Here is a 17775-nt window from a genome sequence, read left to right on the forward strand (position 1 = left end):
TAGAGTAGGTAAGCGAGTCAAATCGCTTCATTTAACTAAGAATCTATCAGCCAGGACTTGACGTGATTCAGCTCTGAAGCCGGAGTCAAGGTATTGTCTGGAGAAATAGCTAAATGCGGCAAACCCTCCTAAATTATCTGGTCCACAATTTTGCTTTGAAGGGTGAAACGGACAGAGTTTCATTAAGGCAGATTGGTATGAATTGTTTCACAGTTTAGGGCCTCTTCATCTTTTGAATTCTTTAAAAATATTGAATGTTTTAAGGTTACTGCCATCTTGGGACCAAAGTGATCGACCTGGTGCATGATTAGCAACTCCTGCTTATAGCTTTAAGCCTTTACACAGACACAGCAGATTTTTTTAACCTACCAAGAGATCAGCTAGGAGCCACTAAAACAAAGAGCTATCACTTGTTTTACTACAGCTAAGCTGGGCAAACTTTTTGGCCTGAGGTTTATACAAAGTTTAAATGCTTGAATGGATGGATTGGCATCCCAACTGGGACAGAGACTGAAATCTTACCTGGTCTGGAGGCCATCATGGATGGACTACATAAGTGGATGTGCAAGCCAGCTAGGATAACTCTAGGTTTCTATTCCAATAACATAATGGGCGGACAGTTGGGGACTGGTTATCCGTGACAGTTTATCCCCCAGGGCGAAAGGTGGCAGTGTCACTCTGGCATGGCCCTGTAACATAAGTTTATTATGTAACTGCCATCTGTAGAAAAATATTTTATAAATCTAGTTTTCTTTCTAGTCACATGCACAGTGGACACAGATTTGGCTAGGGGGTTCATCATTTAGAACTGCTAGGCAAGCATTAGAAGACAAGATAGGGACAACTGTGAAATGGCCACTATATACTATTTTTGTGTGTTAAAGTCAGCATGAAACTGTATCCCCATTTCCTTGTTTGGAATGGCATGAGTCACCAAAGTGGGGGTCTGCACATGAAGAAAGAGTATAAAGCCTTGGAACATTGCCCGACACACCTTTGAAGCCGGTGGATTGATGTGAGATAACGTCATTCAATCTGGAAAATCCTTCCAAAGCAGCGACAAAAATGGCAGACTCTATACATTGGGACCCCACTCCCGAAGGTCTTGTCATGTCTTCCTTCATCTGTTAAGCCATGTAAACCGTCATTAAAGAAAGCTAACTTATGTGATTTCTTACCGCCGTATCACTAAGGGAGGGGTATCGCCTTTTTATATTATATCTATATAGTTTCAGGTTATGTAACAACTACAAAAGAACTTATTCCAACAAGGGAGCTAGCGCCTTGGACCTGTAGTTCAGAAGAGCAGCCTTGCTGGAATCCCTGGGTGCTGCTAGAAGGAGGTCTTCCTGCTCTGGGGAACTCCCACATGACTCAGAAGTGCTTCTGTCATGCTACGTCGCGACATCAGAAGTACTCCCGGGTCCAACATAAAAGGAGCCATCTCACCTCACTTAGGTGAGTCAGAGTCGAGAGGAGAGGGGGATGAAGCTCACTGGAGGAGTGGAAGGAGAGGAAGAAAACTTTAATTAATGGTGGTGATTAGGACTGTAGGACTTTTGTTATTGGACTTCTGTGCTCGTCACGAATTGTCCATAACGAACACCATGTTCAAGCATAGGGGTGTTCATATGTGCACTTGGCACCAGGACACCCTAGGCCTCAGTTTGATGATCGACTTTGTGGTCGTGTCGTCGGACTTGCGGCCATGTGTCTTGGAGACTCGGGTGAAGAGAGGGGCGGAGCTGTCAACTGATCACCACCTGGTGGTGAGTTGGCTACGATGATGGGGGAGGATCCCTGGAAGGCCCAAACATATTGTGAGGGTCTGCTGGGAATGTCTGGCAGAGTCCCCTCTCAGAAGTAGCTTCAGCTCCCACCTCCGGCAGAACTTCGACCACATCCCGAGGTGTTCCATGCCTCTATTGTTGAGGCGGCTGACCGGAGTTGTGGCCGTAAGGTGGTTGGTGCCTGTCGTGGCAGTAATCCCCAAACCCGTTGGTGGACAGCGGCAGTGAGGGATGCCATCAAGCCTTTTGTCCTATGGGACTCTGGAGGTAGCTAATAGGTACTGGCAGTCCAAGCGGACTGCGGCTTCAGTCGTTGCTGAGGCAAAAAATCAGGCATGGGAGGAGTTTGGGGAGACCATGGAGAACGACTTTCGGCTTCAAGGAGATTCTGGTCCACCATCCAGCGTCTCAGAAGGGGGAAGCAGTGCAGTGTCAACACTGTATATGGTGGGGATGGTGCGCTGCTGACTTCGACTCGGGACGTTTGTGGGTCGGTGCGGGGAGTACTTTGAAGACCTCCTCAATACCACTAACATGCCTTCCAATGAGGAAGCAGAGCCTGAGGTCACCAAGGTGGTCAAAACACTCCTTGGGGTGGATGAGATATGCCCGGAGTTCCTAAAAGCTCTGGATGTTGTAGGACTGTCTTGGTTGACACGTCTCTGCAACATCACATGGACATCGGGGACAATGCCTCTGGATTGGCAGACTGGGGTGGTGGTCCCCCTTTTTAAGCATGGGACCGGAGGGTGTGTTCCAACTACAGAGGGATTACACTCCTCAGCCTCCCTGGAAAAGTCTATTCAGGGGTTCTGGAGAGGAAGGTCCATCGAATAGTCAAACCTCAGATTTAGGAGGAACAGTGTGGTTTTCGTCCTGGTCATGGCACAGTGGACCAGCTCTACACCCTTAACAGGGTCCTGGAGGGTGCATGGGAGTTTGCCCAACCAGTCTACATGTGTTTTGTTGACTTGGAAAAGGTGTTTGACCGTGTCCCTCAGGGAATCTTGTGGGGGGTGCTCCGGGAGTAGGGGGTACCAGACCCCCTGTTAAGGGCTGTTTGGTTCCTGTACGATCAGTGTCAGAGCTTGGTCCGCATTGCTGGCAGTAAGTCAATCCCGTTTCTAGTCAGAGTTGGACTCCGCCAGGGCTGCCCTTTGTCACCGATTCTGTTCATAACTTTTATGGACAGAATTTCTAGGCACAGCCAGGGCGTTGAGGGGGTTCGGTTTGGTGGACTCAGGATTGGGTCACTGCTTTTTGCAGATGATGTTGTCCTGTTTTCTTCATCAGGCTGTGATCTTCAGCTCTCTCTGGATCGGTTCACAGCTGAGTGTGAAGCGGCTGGAATGGGAAACAGCACCTCCAAATCCGAGACCATGGTCGTCAGCCGAAAAAAAGGTGGAGGAGTTCAAGTACCTCAGGGCCTTGTTCATGAGTGAGGGAAGAATGGAGTGTGTTGTGGTGAAAAAGGAGCTTAGCCGTAAGGCAAAGCTCTCAATTTACCAGTCGATCTATGTTCCTACGCTCACCTATGGTCATGAGCTATGGGCAGTGACCGAAAGAACGAGATCACGAATACAAGCGGCTGAAATGAGTTTCCTCCACAGGGTGTCTGGGCTTTCCCTTAAAGATAGGGTGAGAAGCTCAGTCATCCAGGAGGGGCTCCGCATTGAGAGGAGTCAGATGAGGTGGCTCAGGCATCTGATCAGGATGCCTACTGGACGCCTCCCTGGTAAAGTGTTCTGGGCATGTCCAACTGAGAGGAGGTCCTGGGGAAGACCCAGGACACACTGGAGGGAATATGTCTCCCGGCTGGCCTGGGAACGCCTCAGGATTCCCCCGGAAGAGCTAGAAGAAGTGGCCGAGGAGAGGGTCTGGGCATCTCTGCTCAAGTTGCTGCCCCCGCTACCCAATATCGGATAAGCGTAAGAGGATGGATGGATGGATGGAATAGGACTGTGATTTGTCTGTTTAGTGAAGGTACTGTATAAATAAGTAACCTTTGTTTGCATCCATGACTGTGTGGGGTGTAATTGTGTCTGTGGTTTGGGGCTAGCTGGTGCCCCTTTGGGGGCACAATAGCTAAACAAGTAGGAGGTCACATACTGAATGAGTAACAAAAGCTTTGTTCAGTCAAATTATTATTCAGATATTATCATATTTATACAGCACATCTCTGCCATTGCAGGGAAATAGTTACTAACAGAATTGAGGAATAAACTTACACACAAAATATGTAATAGAAACGTAGAATAACTTAATGCAAACAAAAATGTAGAATATGATCCTAAGGAATTAATACCAAAACTGGCATGTTTGTAAAGCCATATTATTGAACAGTTATTGCAATCTTTCAGAAAGTACAGGCTGTGATATGCTTGGCATACACAGTGCAAATTTTTAGAAATTGTGGGCAAGCGACTACTCACACTACCAGAAAGAGGCTGTTTGGTGCAGTGATTATCAGTAGCCAGTTCCTTGGATTTTCTGATGTTAAGATACAGACAATTCTGCTTTGTACCAAGAAACAAATGTCTCCACATGACACCTCTCCTCTGTCTCATCCCTCTTGTCCATACACCCCATAAATGCAGAAGCATCTCAGAAGTGAAAGGACCTGGTGTAAAATTTATAAACCATCGAGAAGTGTGTGAACTGTTGACATGAAGAATCCTCTTTGCGCCGAACTGGAATCGTCCACGCATAAATCAAAGTCATCCAGACGATCTGGATCTGCAAAATTAGATTTGGACCACCCTGTATATATATATATATATATATATATATATATATATATATATGTGTGTGTGTGTGTGTGTATATAAAAATATATAAAAATACACACCCACATACATTGGTTAATGTTGATAATGATATCAGATGGCAGACATATTGGGAGATAATTAACTGGAATTGAAGCCAAAGAAATAAGATAAATTCAAGCCCAATTAGTTTAAATGTTAAAATTAAGTTTAATGTTAATTAATTCAAGATTAGTTATCAGATTTATAAGTAATTTATAAGACTTCTTAACAGGTTTTTGTATTTGAAGCACTTAATGCATGTTTATTTTCATTGTATTTCTCATTATGATTTTTCACTTTTACCACTTGAAATAAATAATTGTTAATTAAATTTCGTTCTTATACCTAATTCTTAATCAGAGCAAATTTCAACTAAAGTAAATTTAATAGCATGCACTTTTATACTTTTACTTGAATAAATGTGATTAATGGATACTTTGACTTTTGAGTTTTACCAGAGTATTTTTATAGATGAGGTCTTGCACTTTTACTTAAGTAGTGCATGTCCATATTGCTGCCACTTCTGCAACGGCTAAATCTTTTAAATGTAAGCTGTACAGTGCCTTGTTATTCAGCTCTCTATCTCTGTCTCATTCTCGCTCTGATCGCTGTGATCATAATGATTCTGTCCCTCTATATCACTCTATATCATTAATCTACTTGTTTTTATTACTTTAAAGAGATAAAAGCAGAAGAAGTCTGAAAGTGACAACTTTGAAATTGGGTGCATGCTTTAAAACAGGGATCCTCAATCACAGTCCTGGAGGGCCACAGTGGCTGCAGGTTTTTGTTCTAACCCGGTTACTTAATTAGAAAGCAATTTTTGCCAATAATTAAATTTCATGGCCTGTCAAGTGCTTTAACTCTGCTATGTCAGGTCATTCTCATATCCAAGATTTTCTTCCCCTTTCTAAGAATATCATCTAAAATGGAGGAGTAATTCTCAGTCCTTCACTTTTTTCTCTTCACTTTCCTTCCAAGTATTTAATTAAACCCAATAGTGCATGATAAATACACACAGGAGTAAATGGTAACAAGCTAAATGGAGAAATGCTGGTTTCTTTTGTCATTTTCATGTTATTGCTAATTAGGAGCAATTAAAAACAAGGAGCAAGAATACAACTGTTTAAGACTAAAATAAGACATAAGGGTTCAGACTCTTAACAAGTGAGACAACTAAAATGAAGTAGAAGTGTTACTTGAGCAATAAGTGCTGCTTATTAAGCAATTGAGTTGGAGCAAAACCCTGCAGCCACTGCGGCCCTCCAGGACTATGATTGAGCCCCGCTTTAAAAGGACACTGTATATTGCATTATTAAGTTATATTATTATTATTATATTTTAAAAGAATCTGTATTAGTGTGACATAATTGAAAATTTGAGGAAAATTCTGCATCTGTTCAATTTATGGATATAGAGGAGCCTCATTGTCATTTTCTGTAGGTTTAAGTTGCTTGACTCACCTTGACATCATTAATTTCAATTTAAGATTTATAAATCTAGACCGGTTTCTTCTTAAAGTGCATCACCACGGATCATCTTAAAGGGTGTGAACTCCCCCTGTTGTAATTTTACAATATAGGGTCCCACAAAATGCTCGAAATGACCCTGGTCATATATGTACTCAAACACGCTTGGACGATTGACATACCACTACATGGGTGTTTGGGCAGTATGTCTACGAGGCCCTGATGGACAGCTTTACCATGATGGCACAGGCTTCAAGTTACGTTTCTGACTGTTGCCTTACAGTGCTGTGAAAGTACAAAGGCTGATTGAAAAATTATGAGACTGTCCCTGTTTCTGTTTCAGGGAGTCAGACACGGGAATGCTGTGCAGGTGTGAGCAGCACACATCGATATGTGTGAACCTGCAGTTGGACCGCCATGTTCTTCAGTGTTCTGTCACCTTGTACATGTCATCATGGTGGATGAAGAAGACGTTCCCTTGAGGGTACGGCAGAGTTATGTAATTAAATTTAGGTGGTGAGGTTTTTATACTCTTGAAATGTTACGGCAAGCATCTGGTGACGAAATGATTTGCAGTGCTGCTGTATTTTGGTGGTAGAAGCACTTTGTGGTGGGCAACATACAAGTGTTTAATGAAGTGTGTCCACCATGGTTGCAGATGTCAACATTGCCAAGGCTAACAAACTGTTGCAAGTAATCAGAAGGTTCATGCGTCAATATCGAGGTTAAGAAATCAGGATTTCCTCTCTGACATTTGAAGTATTCTTGCAACAGTTAATTAATTTACAATAGAAGGTCTTCAACTTGCAAGGGTTCAGCTATAAATTTTAGCAGTCTGAACAATCATATAAAAATATTTTGCCATAATGACACACCTCATCCATTTAAACAGGACTACATGTATGAACTGAATGCTGAATCCAAATACTGTATTTTGTTTGCCAGTTGTTATCAGTTTTAAGCTTTGAAAAATAATTATTGGTTTAGTAACTTGTTCCTGTAGAATTTTCACATCCACCACAGGAAGCTGAGGAAAAACCAGACTGTGGTGAGGCATAGATCAGGTCAAGAGCATCAAAATATTTCCAAAGCTTTGAGTGTTCCCAGGACTGCAGTGGCCTCAATAATTGTGAAATGGAAGAAGTTTGGAACCACCAGGACTCCTAGAGTTGGTCTTCTGGTCAAGGTCTTGACGAAGAAGGTGACAAAGGACCCATTAGTCACTCTAATATAACTTCAGAAATCTTCTGCTGAGATGGGAGAACACATCAGGAAGGACGGCCATCTAAGCAGCACTCCATTAATCAGGTGCCACTCTTGAATAAAAGGCATATGACAGATGAGCCGAGCCTTTTCAATTTAAGCAAAAGGAGATTAAGAGGGGACATGACAATTGATACAGAGAGCTCATTCAAACAACTCCTTTGTGATGCCCAGGTTGCCCTGAGCCTTGGAATCTCTTAAATCCCAGTCATCGATTGTCATGAAATTGAGGATGGATTAGTACAATAAGGACACATAAACATCAAGACATGGTGCAATGTGCATTGTGCCACTTGTTCAAGCAATGTCCTAATCAAAGTGCAGTGCTTAATATAAAAAATAATCCAAATAAATAAGTCAATAAAATCCCGTTCTTAGTGAGTAAATAACAATAAATCTTCCAATAAAATGAGGGGTAAAGTCAGAATCGCCTTTAAAATCATTGTCCAGTACATCTCTTTCACTTTTATTTCACCCAGCTCACCCTTCTTCCAGGTGTCCTCAGTGGGGCTGAGACTCTGCAAAAGTGGTCCTCTCTCAAATTCCATCCTGGTCACCATCCCTTGGTGTCCACTGGAACTTGCTAAGCCTGACTCTGTCTTCCCTTGATCTTCTACTGGTCTCCCTGCGAGACCCAATCACTCCTCCTCACTACCGTCCAACAGGAGCCATTTGGTCTACACCAGAAGCGTCTCTCACCAAGCATTTTTGCAAGATTCCCTTATTGCTTTTCTGCCATCTCTCAACACTGACTCCAACTCAATTCTTTCCTTTTTTTCACCATACTTCTTCAATTCCTCTTCATTCTCCCTTCTCTTTCCTAAACAGATGCTTTATACTTTGTGTGACACACGAAGTGTCAATGCGGAACAGCTGAGCTAGCCGCGCCTATAAGTCAGTGTGCAATCAACCAGCTTTCCCATTAAACACTCCAGGTGCATACAGCATCACAGCACCTCCACCCATTAGTATTTAGTCATTAAAATCCTGTACCACCATGTACCCCAACATGCTTTTCCAGAACATCAAGCCCATCTTTCAGCACAAAGTTGCTAGCAGAGGTAAACTAACTAATGTACTTTGTGTCTAGTTTTAAGTGCCCCATGCAACATGTGAGGAGTAACTCATGGACGAACTGTAAACACACACATATATTGTATAACATTCTCTAAAAGTGCTCTGTGTATGCATTGGCATTCAGGCATGTGTCATGACAGCACACATACAGAATAGAAAATGCAATATTCTGTCAGATTGCCACCTCCTGCCTGACCTCTATTGTACTTGATTGACAAGTGAAAGCACTCTGTTCCCAAGGCAAGAAACTAATTATTTTTTATTTAAGTCAACAAATGAAAAATCTTTTCTCAGAGCACAAAAAACATGCCCTTTTCAAAATTAAAGCAGCCTCCTTTAATGTGTTGATCACTACGTGGTCACTTTGATACATACAGAGAATTTCATTACTAGAACGTGCAAATTATTGCTAGGTCTCAAAACAAAATGTACTACATATACTGTATATGCTGTTCTTATATATATATATATATATATATATTTATATATACAGTAAGGGCGGCACGGTGGCGCAGTGGTAGCGCTGCTGCCTCGCAGTTAGGAGACCCGGGTTCACTTCCGGTCCTCCCTGCGTGGAGTTTGCATGTTCTCCCGTGTTCGCGTGGGTTTCCTCCGGGCGCTCCGGTTTCTTCCCACAATCCAAAGACATGCAGGTTAGGAGGATTGGCGATTCTCAATTGGCCCTAGTGTGTGCTTGGTGTGTGGGTGTGTTTGTGTGTGTCCTGCGGTGGGTTGGCACCCTGCCCGGGATTGGTTCCTGCCTTGCCTTGTGCCCTGTGTTGGCTGGGATTGGCTCCAGCAGACCCCCGTGACCCTATTCGGATTCAGCGGGTTAGAAAATGGATGGATGGATGGATATATACAGTATATATATATACTCAGCAAAAAAAGAAACGTCCCTTTTTCAGGACTGTGTATTTCAACAATAATGTTTTAAAAATCCAAATAACTTTACAGATCTTCATTATAAAGGGTTTAAACAATGTTTTCCATGCATGTTCAATTAACCATAATCAATTAATTAACATGCACCTGTGGAATGGCCGTTAAGACCTTAACAGCTTACAGAAAGTAGGCATTTAAGGTCACAGTTCTAAAAACGCAGGACACTAAAGAGACTTGTCTACCGACTGTGAAAAACACCCAAAGAAAGATGCCCAGGGTCCCTGCTCATCTGCGTGAACGTGCATTAGGCATGCTGCAGGGAGGCATGAGGACTGCTGATGTGGCTAGGGCAATAAATTGCCATGTCCGCACTGTGAGACGCCTAAGACAGCGCTACAGGGAGACAGGAAGGACAGCTGATCATCCTCGCAGTGGAAGAGCCCGGATCCCAATCCCATTGAGCACGTCTGGGACCTGTTGGATCGCAGGGTGAGGGCTAGGGCCATTCCCGACAGAAATGTCCAGGAACTTGCAGGTGCCTTGGTGGAAGAGTGGGGTAACATCTCACAGCAAGAACTGACAAATCTGGTCCAGTCCATGAGGAGGAGATGCACTGCAGTACTTCAAGCAGCTGGTGGCCACACCAGATACTGACTGGTACTTTTGATTTTGAGCCTCCCTTCATTCAGGGACACATTGTGAAACATTTTTAGTTTATGTCTTATGGTGTTGACTCTTTCAGTGTTCATACAAATATTTACACATTAAGTTAACTGAAAGTAAAAACCGTTAAAAGTCAGAGGACGTTTCTTTTTTTGTTGAGTATATATATTCCAAAAGATTCTTCATTTTCACAATTACCTCTCGATACTATCATTTCGTTTACTTTACGTGTATTTTCCTCCTCCATATCCATCAGTCTAAGTGAGTTTTTGTCCCTACTTCACTCCCAACTCCAACTCTAATAGCTGAAGAGGTTAGGGTTTAAAGTAAGTCCTAAGAATACTTCTAGCAAATACCACAGAGACTCTTTTGGATCAGACAGTCTATAAAGAGAGCAGGGACACTGTCTTCCAGTAGTCCGAGCAATGCTAAAATGTATGCTGCTGCCTGACGTTCTTGTAGAACATATTGTCCTGGAAAGCGGTCATAAGAGCATTCTGTAAAAACATAAGAAATCTGATAAATGAACAGAGACCAATCAATCCATCAGGCCAGTTTGTTAAGCTAACAGCTAAGCTGTCCCAATATCTCATCCATATACTTGTTAAAGGTTGTAAACAGCAGGGGGCACCCCTGAGCCCCCAAACCTCAGACACACATGATCCAATACAACTCTTGTTCTAAAACAGAGGACTTTTAATCCATTCAGCCCAATGCAATTTCAGTTATAGCCAATATATAGACTTTTAATTTCTGTCTCCTTCACTCTCTTTCACTTCCCTCTCTCCTGTTCTCCTCCAATGAGTCATTATGATGACAACTTTTAAGCCCAACCAGGAATTATATAGAATTTTAATCAATATTTGTAATAAATACATGATATAATTTTTACAATTTATTACACGTATATACTTATATGAAGTTATAGCAATGAATTATTAAACATAAGGATAAGAGTTGAATGTAACTAAAGGATTAGCTAAATGTTGTTTCAAGCCTAGGCACATGGGGCTTTTGCTTCATCTTAGAGGAGGCACCAAGATAGTTGCTAAGGTTAAAATAAGGTAGATGAATAACAAGCACCCCTCTAGAAAGAGGGAATAAGCTAATGGGAAAGCCCAAACAGCCCTCCTATGAAGCAGTGCTAAAAGCAATAGAAAAGTCCACAGATCACCCCAATTTACAAGGCAATATTCAGATTAATGGGAGAGTCAGAAGGAGTCAAAAATACTGGTGGCACTTGATTGGATGAAGCTTTGAATATTACGTATATTAAGAGACAGATGATGTGATGTATTAGATGAAATAATGTAACAGAAAAGCATAAAAGACTAATTGTTTAACTAACTGCTCTCTCCATGAACTGAGATATTTGTGCATACCTGTGTACAAATAAAGAATTGTTCTGCATTTTCACCTGGTCTCCAAGAATGACTTCACTGAAAATAGAGGAAAGTTTTTTCCACAACAATTGCTTCCGGTGATCTTGTTCCAGTCATCTGGAGGATTTGCGGTTTGTGCAGAAACCAGGGTGGTCCTCCCCTGACAGCACCTTCTGGTAGACCCCAAAAAGTTTGCATTTCTAGACTGCATTCCCCATGTAACCCCATGGGTGTTCTAATCGGGTTTAGCCCTGAGGATCACTGCCACCTGCTGTCTGCGGGAATGACCTGCTCCTGGTGAGTCCATTTTCTCGGTTCTTTAAGGTCTCTGCTTCAACTACATGGATTGGTAGTTTGTTCTTTGAGTAAAGAAGTACTTCCTGTCCTCAGTCCTAAATAAATTTCCCACTTCCCTAGTCACTCGTTAATGCTGTATTTTTCTAGCCTCCCATCCCTGCAACATGCCAGCTATCATGAACTAGGAGTCTCAAAGCATATGATACCCAATAAGCTCCAAATACTCTTTCAAAAATGCTCTCTGGCTAGATATAAGGGCAACACTGAATCTTTATGAAAATAAAAAGGCTTATTTCCACAAGAACTAAACTCTGCAGAGCCTAAAAAGGAAACTGGGGTTGGCTAAAACAAAAGGCAATCAAGGTGAACAAAGCCCCAATACACTATCCAAAGACGCAATCAAATTAAACTGAGCAGAAGGATAAATAATCTGTAAATCACCAAAAGAGCAATAAAGGTCAAATAAACTCACCACTCCCAGACATTTTCAAAATGAACCGCCAATTGGGGGACCACCCATAAAACATATGGGACATAACAAGGCACATGATCAGCAAAAGCAACATAAATAAATAGTACAAAAATAACGAAAAACATGAAACAAAACTTTGAACCCTAACAAAGGGAGAAACCCTGGCTAAAACACCAACAACCATCATAACCAAGATTTTGGTCCATCTGACACTCTCCTAACATATGTAGTAAGAAGTAAGACCTACTTTTGCCCTCAAGGCAGCGTGAATTAGTGCAACTTTGAAACTTCCAAACTGTTTTCCCTGCCAATGAAAATTCATCTGAAATACTGGAAGCCTTAGAATCAACAAATGGAAAGATTCTGTCATCGTATTAGATGACTAAACACAGATTTATACTAGAGAATACCCAGGATGGGATGGATGACCAGTTAGCCAATAACTGTGACTGTAACGATTGTCATGGCTCAGCCAGCATATACCCCCTGGCTGGTGCTCAAAGTTTTCTTGTTTGTTTTGAATTATTTTATGCCATTTATTTGTATTAAGGTTTATTTTGTTAATTATGTACATTTTTCTCTGTGTTTGTTTGTCCTTGGTTATGTCCCTTGTGTTTTGTGGGTGGCTCCCCAAGGGTTGGGGCCACCTGCCAATCACTGCCAGGAATGACCCTACATCTTATTTATGGGAGGGACTCTCATGGTTCCAGGTGATTCATTGAATACACTGGAGTGGAGAGCGGTTTGGTGAGTTACTGTGCTATTACCTTGCTTTGTGTTTTAAGGATTTTCAATCCTGAGGTTTGTTTTTGACTTTACAATGGAGTTAAAAACGGAGCACAAAGAGGCTTGTGGTGGCTCAATGGCTTTCATGCACAGCAGATTCCAATTCAAGGGATGTGAAAATGACATCGACGGAGGGACTGTGGCTAATTGTTCATTTTTCCTAATGTAACATTTTTGAAAGTATATCCAATAGAGTAGTATCCAAAAAATACCAAATGAAAAATAACTACTAAATTCACTTTCAATATTACCCTTTGAAAGGAGAAAAGCAACTGAAATAAGTTCTCAGCTATCTCCTTGACTGCTGGACCATTTATTACCAGGACACTGGTGTATAGGTCTATGCGTTTATAATAATGTTCAGTGAATACACTTGACTTGTGGAAGAAAATTATGAATACAAACACCCAAAAAACGGGAATGCCCTGATTTAAACAATAAAACTCATGCAGGAGAAAGCATTAATCATTATTCTTTATCTAAATCTTCGAAAAGGCAAAAAGCATCATATCAGTGTTATTGCAAGGAAAAAAGTGTCCTCTGTGCTATATTTATACAATCCATTGATTAGGTCACTATTCTTTAAAAAGAATCCATCACAAATTCAGAAAACGTTTAACATGATTGGTTACACCTAGTTGCTAACAGGACATGTCAGAGGTTGATACCTTAGATGACCACAATTTTATTGATAGTTGTGATTGCTTAGGATGTACATGACATTTTAAATGTATTATTTTTATTCTTATTTTAGGAGATGTGTGAATTTCACCACGTACACCCTGTTTCTCATGGTAAACGTAAAGAACACTGGCCTATATATATATTATGATCCACCTGGGTATAAAAACAGAAAAGTTAGGACTATAGAAGAAAGGTTATGCCATAAATATAACATTTTTCTCTTAAGGGGTTATATAAAATAACAAGAAATACATTTATCATAGTGAATAATCATATAACAGTGTCAGCTTTTAAGCATAAGCTCAGAAGGATATGAGATTCAGAGACATGCCAGGTGCACATTGGACCAGGGTTCAAATTTAACTCTTACAGACTTGAGCATTCCTAGATTTCCTCCTCTTTCTCTGTACGTTTAGCATTCGTTTGCTCAGAAGTTGATGCGCTTGGTGCTTCCTGAGCAGCTCTTCTTTTCTCCACCCTAGCAGCCCGCTGCTTCTCTTCTTTCGTTGGCACCTTTTCATGTTAAAACTGATTTACTTTGTGTTGTAATTACTTCATATGTTTTCTTTCATTTTTTCATGTAAGCTGGCACTTGTCTTCAATCTGCCTCAAGAATGATTAGGGATATGAAGAGGTAGGGGAAGTGACAGCTAATGTGGTAGGAAATGAGAATGGCGCCCGTATGCATGCGACATATGGCCGCCCTGTTGGTCGCTACTGAGAGTTGATTCTACAATAAAATAAAATAAAAAGAAAAAGAGGAATAAACTTGAAGGTCAATCATCAAAGTGGATAGTAGACATCACGTAGTATATGTATACCAGATTTCAGGTCAATAGTTCAAATGGTTTGCAAGCTACAGGTGATGTAAAATCCTGGACAGACAAATGGACAGCCGCGGTAGTGTATTATATATTGTCACACACGTGTGCATGGGAAGCAGCTGAAGGGCCCCAAACCTTTCCACGCCTCTGGTCTCCAGTTCTTACAGTGGCGTAGTCGGCAGGATGGTGTCCCCGAAGAACCCGGGACACGAACTTTCAAGGAACCAGGTGGGTGAGTACCGGGGCCGAGTTTCGGGGCAGGGAGTGCGCCGGAGGGTCAGGAAGGACGCGGTGCAGGCTCTGCTCCACGAGCATAACCCGGGGCTACCAACCCATCTCGTGGAGAAGGTAGAGGGGACCCACAGGCGTGGGCTGGCTTCTGGGGAAAACACACGAGTGGCTCAGTATGCTCTTCTGGGTAGGAAAGCCGAGCAGCCCATCGGGACCAAGGTCCCTGTTAACGATGGGCTGTCCCCAGGCCGGCAGGTGAAGAATATAATAGACTGGGAGTTTAACCCAACTAAAGGGCTGTCAGAGCAGGCTATGGCTCTCTGGCAACAGGTGGGTGAGTGGCTACGGCCATTTGATTTGACCCCCTTGCAAATAGTGCAGCAAGTGGCCTGTTTTTTGCTGCTACAGCGGATACCCCAGGAATTTGCCCAGCCGGCCTGGGGGAATTCCATTCTATGGACGAGCTGCTACAGCTCTTGCAACCCAGAGGCCGGCTGTGAAACCCGGGAAGGCAGAACAGCCGCTCTGTGGACTACCGGGAGTTATGTCCTACAAAGCAGTCCCTTCCACGCAATCCAGAGCCTGTTCGAAGTCGCGGGCCGTCTGGCTTGCGACCTGTCGGGAACAAGGCGGACCGTAGGGGACAATGGCGGGGTTGTTTGTGTGCCCTTAGCAATCCCCTGGCGGATAAACATACGGGAGAGCTTCTTATTAATGGACATATGATAACAGCGCTGTTTGATTCCGGCAGTAACGTGTCTGTCGTTGCTCGCCGTTTTGTTCTACCGCAACAATGGATTAAGAAAAGACCAGTCTAAAATGTATACGGAGATATCCGCTCGTACAATACCGCCCGGTGTTACGTATGTCTCGGAGGAACCCTTCGACGCTTACGTGGCGGTACACCGGATCCTCCGTTTCCGTAATCCTCGGGCGGACTGGTCTGACAGTAACCGCGGTAGTTTAGAAAGCATTCCCCGAAAAGCTTTTGGCCTCGTTATAGATGATAAAGATTCATCTCAAGCTGCTTCCACACCGTGTAATCAGCCGACAGGGAGTGGGGCGGTAGGCCAAGAGAGGGACGAAGACACTCCCGGACCGTCGCGGGCTACTACGTCATCCACTAGCGCCCCGGCAGCGAGGGAGGATTCTCCGCCCCTTGAGGTCAGACCGGACCCCTCTCTGAGTTGCACTTTCAGTTTAGAGCGACACCGGCTTCTTTCAAGAGAACAGTGGAATGGCGACTCTCTGAAGCACATAAAGAATGCAGTGGTTCTCGTTAACGCCAAGCACGCATTTGCCCATGCCACAGGGACCTCACTTTGTCATGATAATGATTATTGTATCGGGTTGCTGAACATGAGGGAAGGTCGGAAGTTGTTGCTAGTCCAGCGGACCTACGGCGGCAGGTTTGCGAGTTAGCACACTCCACCTTCTTGGAGGCCATCTCGGCTCCGATAAAACATTAGAGCGCATTAAGCTCCGTTTTTTGGCCGGGATTAATGAGGAGGTTAGCGCTTTTGCATTTCCTGTCCGGAGTGTCAACTGCGGCAAATTCCTAGGAAGGACCGTGCTCCTCTGATTCCCCTTCCCCTTATTGGCGTTCCTTTGACAGGATTGGGGTGGATATAGTAGGACCCTAGAGCCCTCAGCCGAGGATATAAATATATACTCGTCCTCGTGGATTATGCAACCCGATTCCCTGAAGCCGTTCCATTGCGCTCGGCTACCACTAAAAATATTGCACGGGAACTAGTAGGAGTCTTTTCACGGGTGGGCATTCCTAGAAGTCCTGACGGACCAAGGAACGCCTTTCACCTCGGAAACGTTCAAGGAGACTGCCAAGTTACTGAAAATAAAGCATTTAAAAACCTCGGTGTATCATCCTCAAACCGATGGGCTAGTGGAGAGATTTAACCAAACTCTCAAGCAAATGCTACGTAAGGTAGTCAGCAAGGATGGGAGGAATTGGGACCAACTCCTCCCCCTTGTCCTCTTTGCCTACCGGGAAGTTCCTCAAGCCTCTACGGGGTTCTCTCCCTTTGAATTACTATACGGAAGACAGCCCCGGGGCTTATTAGATATTTTAAAAGAGGGCTGGGAAGGGGAGGCACAGCCCTCCACTAATATTTTGGAGTATATCGCCCAATTGCGCGATAGATTTGATGCAATAAGACCGATTCTAAAAAGTCATATCGAGGAGGCACAATCAGCACAGGCCGCCTGTATGACCGTGTACGACTCTCCGGGAGTTCCAACGGGGATCGCGTCATGGTATTGGTTCCTACTTCACACTCTAAACTGCTCGCACATTGGCTAGGCCCCTCTGAAATTAAGGAGAGGAAGGGATTGGTGACTATTTGGTGAAACAGCCCAATCGCCGACCAGCTGGCGAATATATCATGTAAACCTGCTGAAACCGTGGAAGGAGAGGGATCCCGATCCCTCCTCCGGACAGCCCTGCTCTCTCTTCGCGGAAGTAAGTTCCCTTAATTTCGGCGAACAGCTATCTCCCAGACAGAGACAGGAGCTCGAAGCAGCTATCCGCTCGGTCCCAGAGGTGGTAAGTGAACAGCCAGGTCGGACCTCTCTGATTGCGCGACATATTGACTGACCGGGGTGATCGTCCGTGAGCGACCCTACAGACTCCCGGAGGCAAAGAAAGTAGAAGTGGAACTGGAAATCAAGCGAATGCTGGCACTAGGAGTGATCGAGGAAAGTAGTAGTCCCTGGTCCAGTCCCATCGTCTTGATTGCTAAGCCTGGCGGCAGTTGGAGGTTTTGCAATGACTTCCGTCGGCTCAACCAAGTTTCCCGATTTGATGCTTATCCCATGCCTCGCGTGGACGACCTCCTCGAGACTGGGACCAGCCAAATTCTTGACTACACTTGACATGACAAAGGGGTACTGGCAGGTTCCTTTAACGGAGTCCGCGAAGGAAAAAACCGCGTTTAGCACTCCTAGCGGACACTGGCAGTATCGTGTCCTTCCATTGGGTTACACGGGCCTGCGACTTTTCAGCGTCTGGTGGACAAAGTGCTCCGGCCCCATAACTCGTTCTGTGCTGCCTATCTGGATGGCGTTGTCATCTATTCCAGCACCTGGAAGGAGCACATACAGCAGGTCACAGCAGTATTACGGACAT

The sequence above is a fragment of the Polypterus senegalus genome, chromosome 14 (assembly GCF_016835505.1).
Source record: "Polypterus senegalus isolate Bchr_013 chromosome 14, ASM1683550v1, whole genome shotgun sequence".
Lineage (NCBI taxonomy): Eukaryota > Metazoa > Chordata > Cladistia > Polypteriformes > Polypteridae > Polypterus > Polypterus senegalus.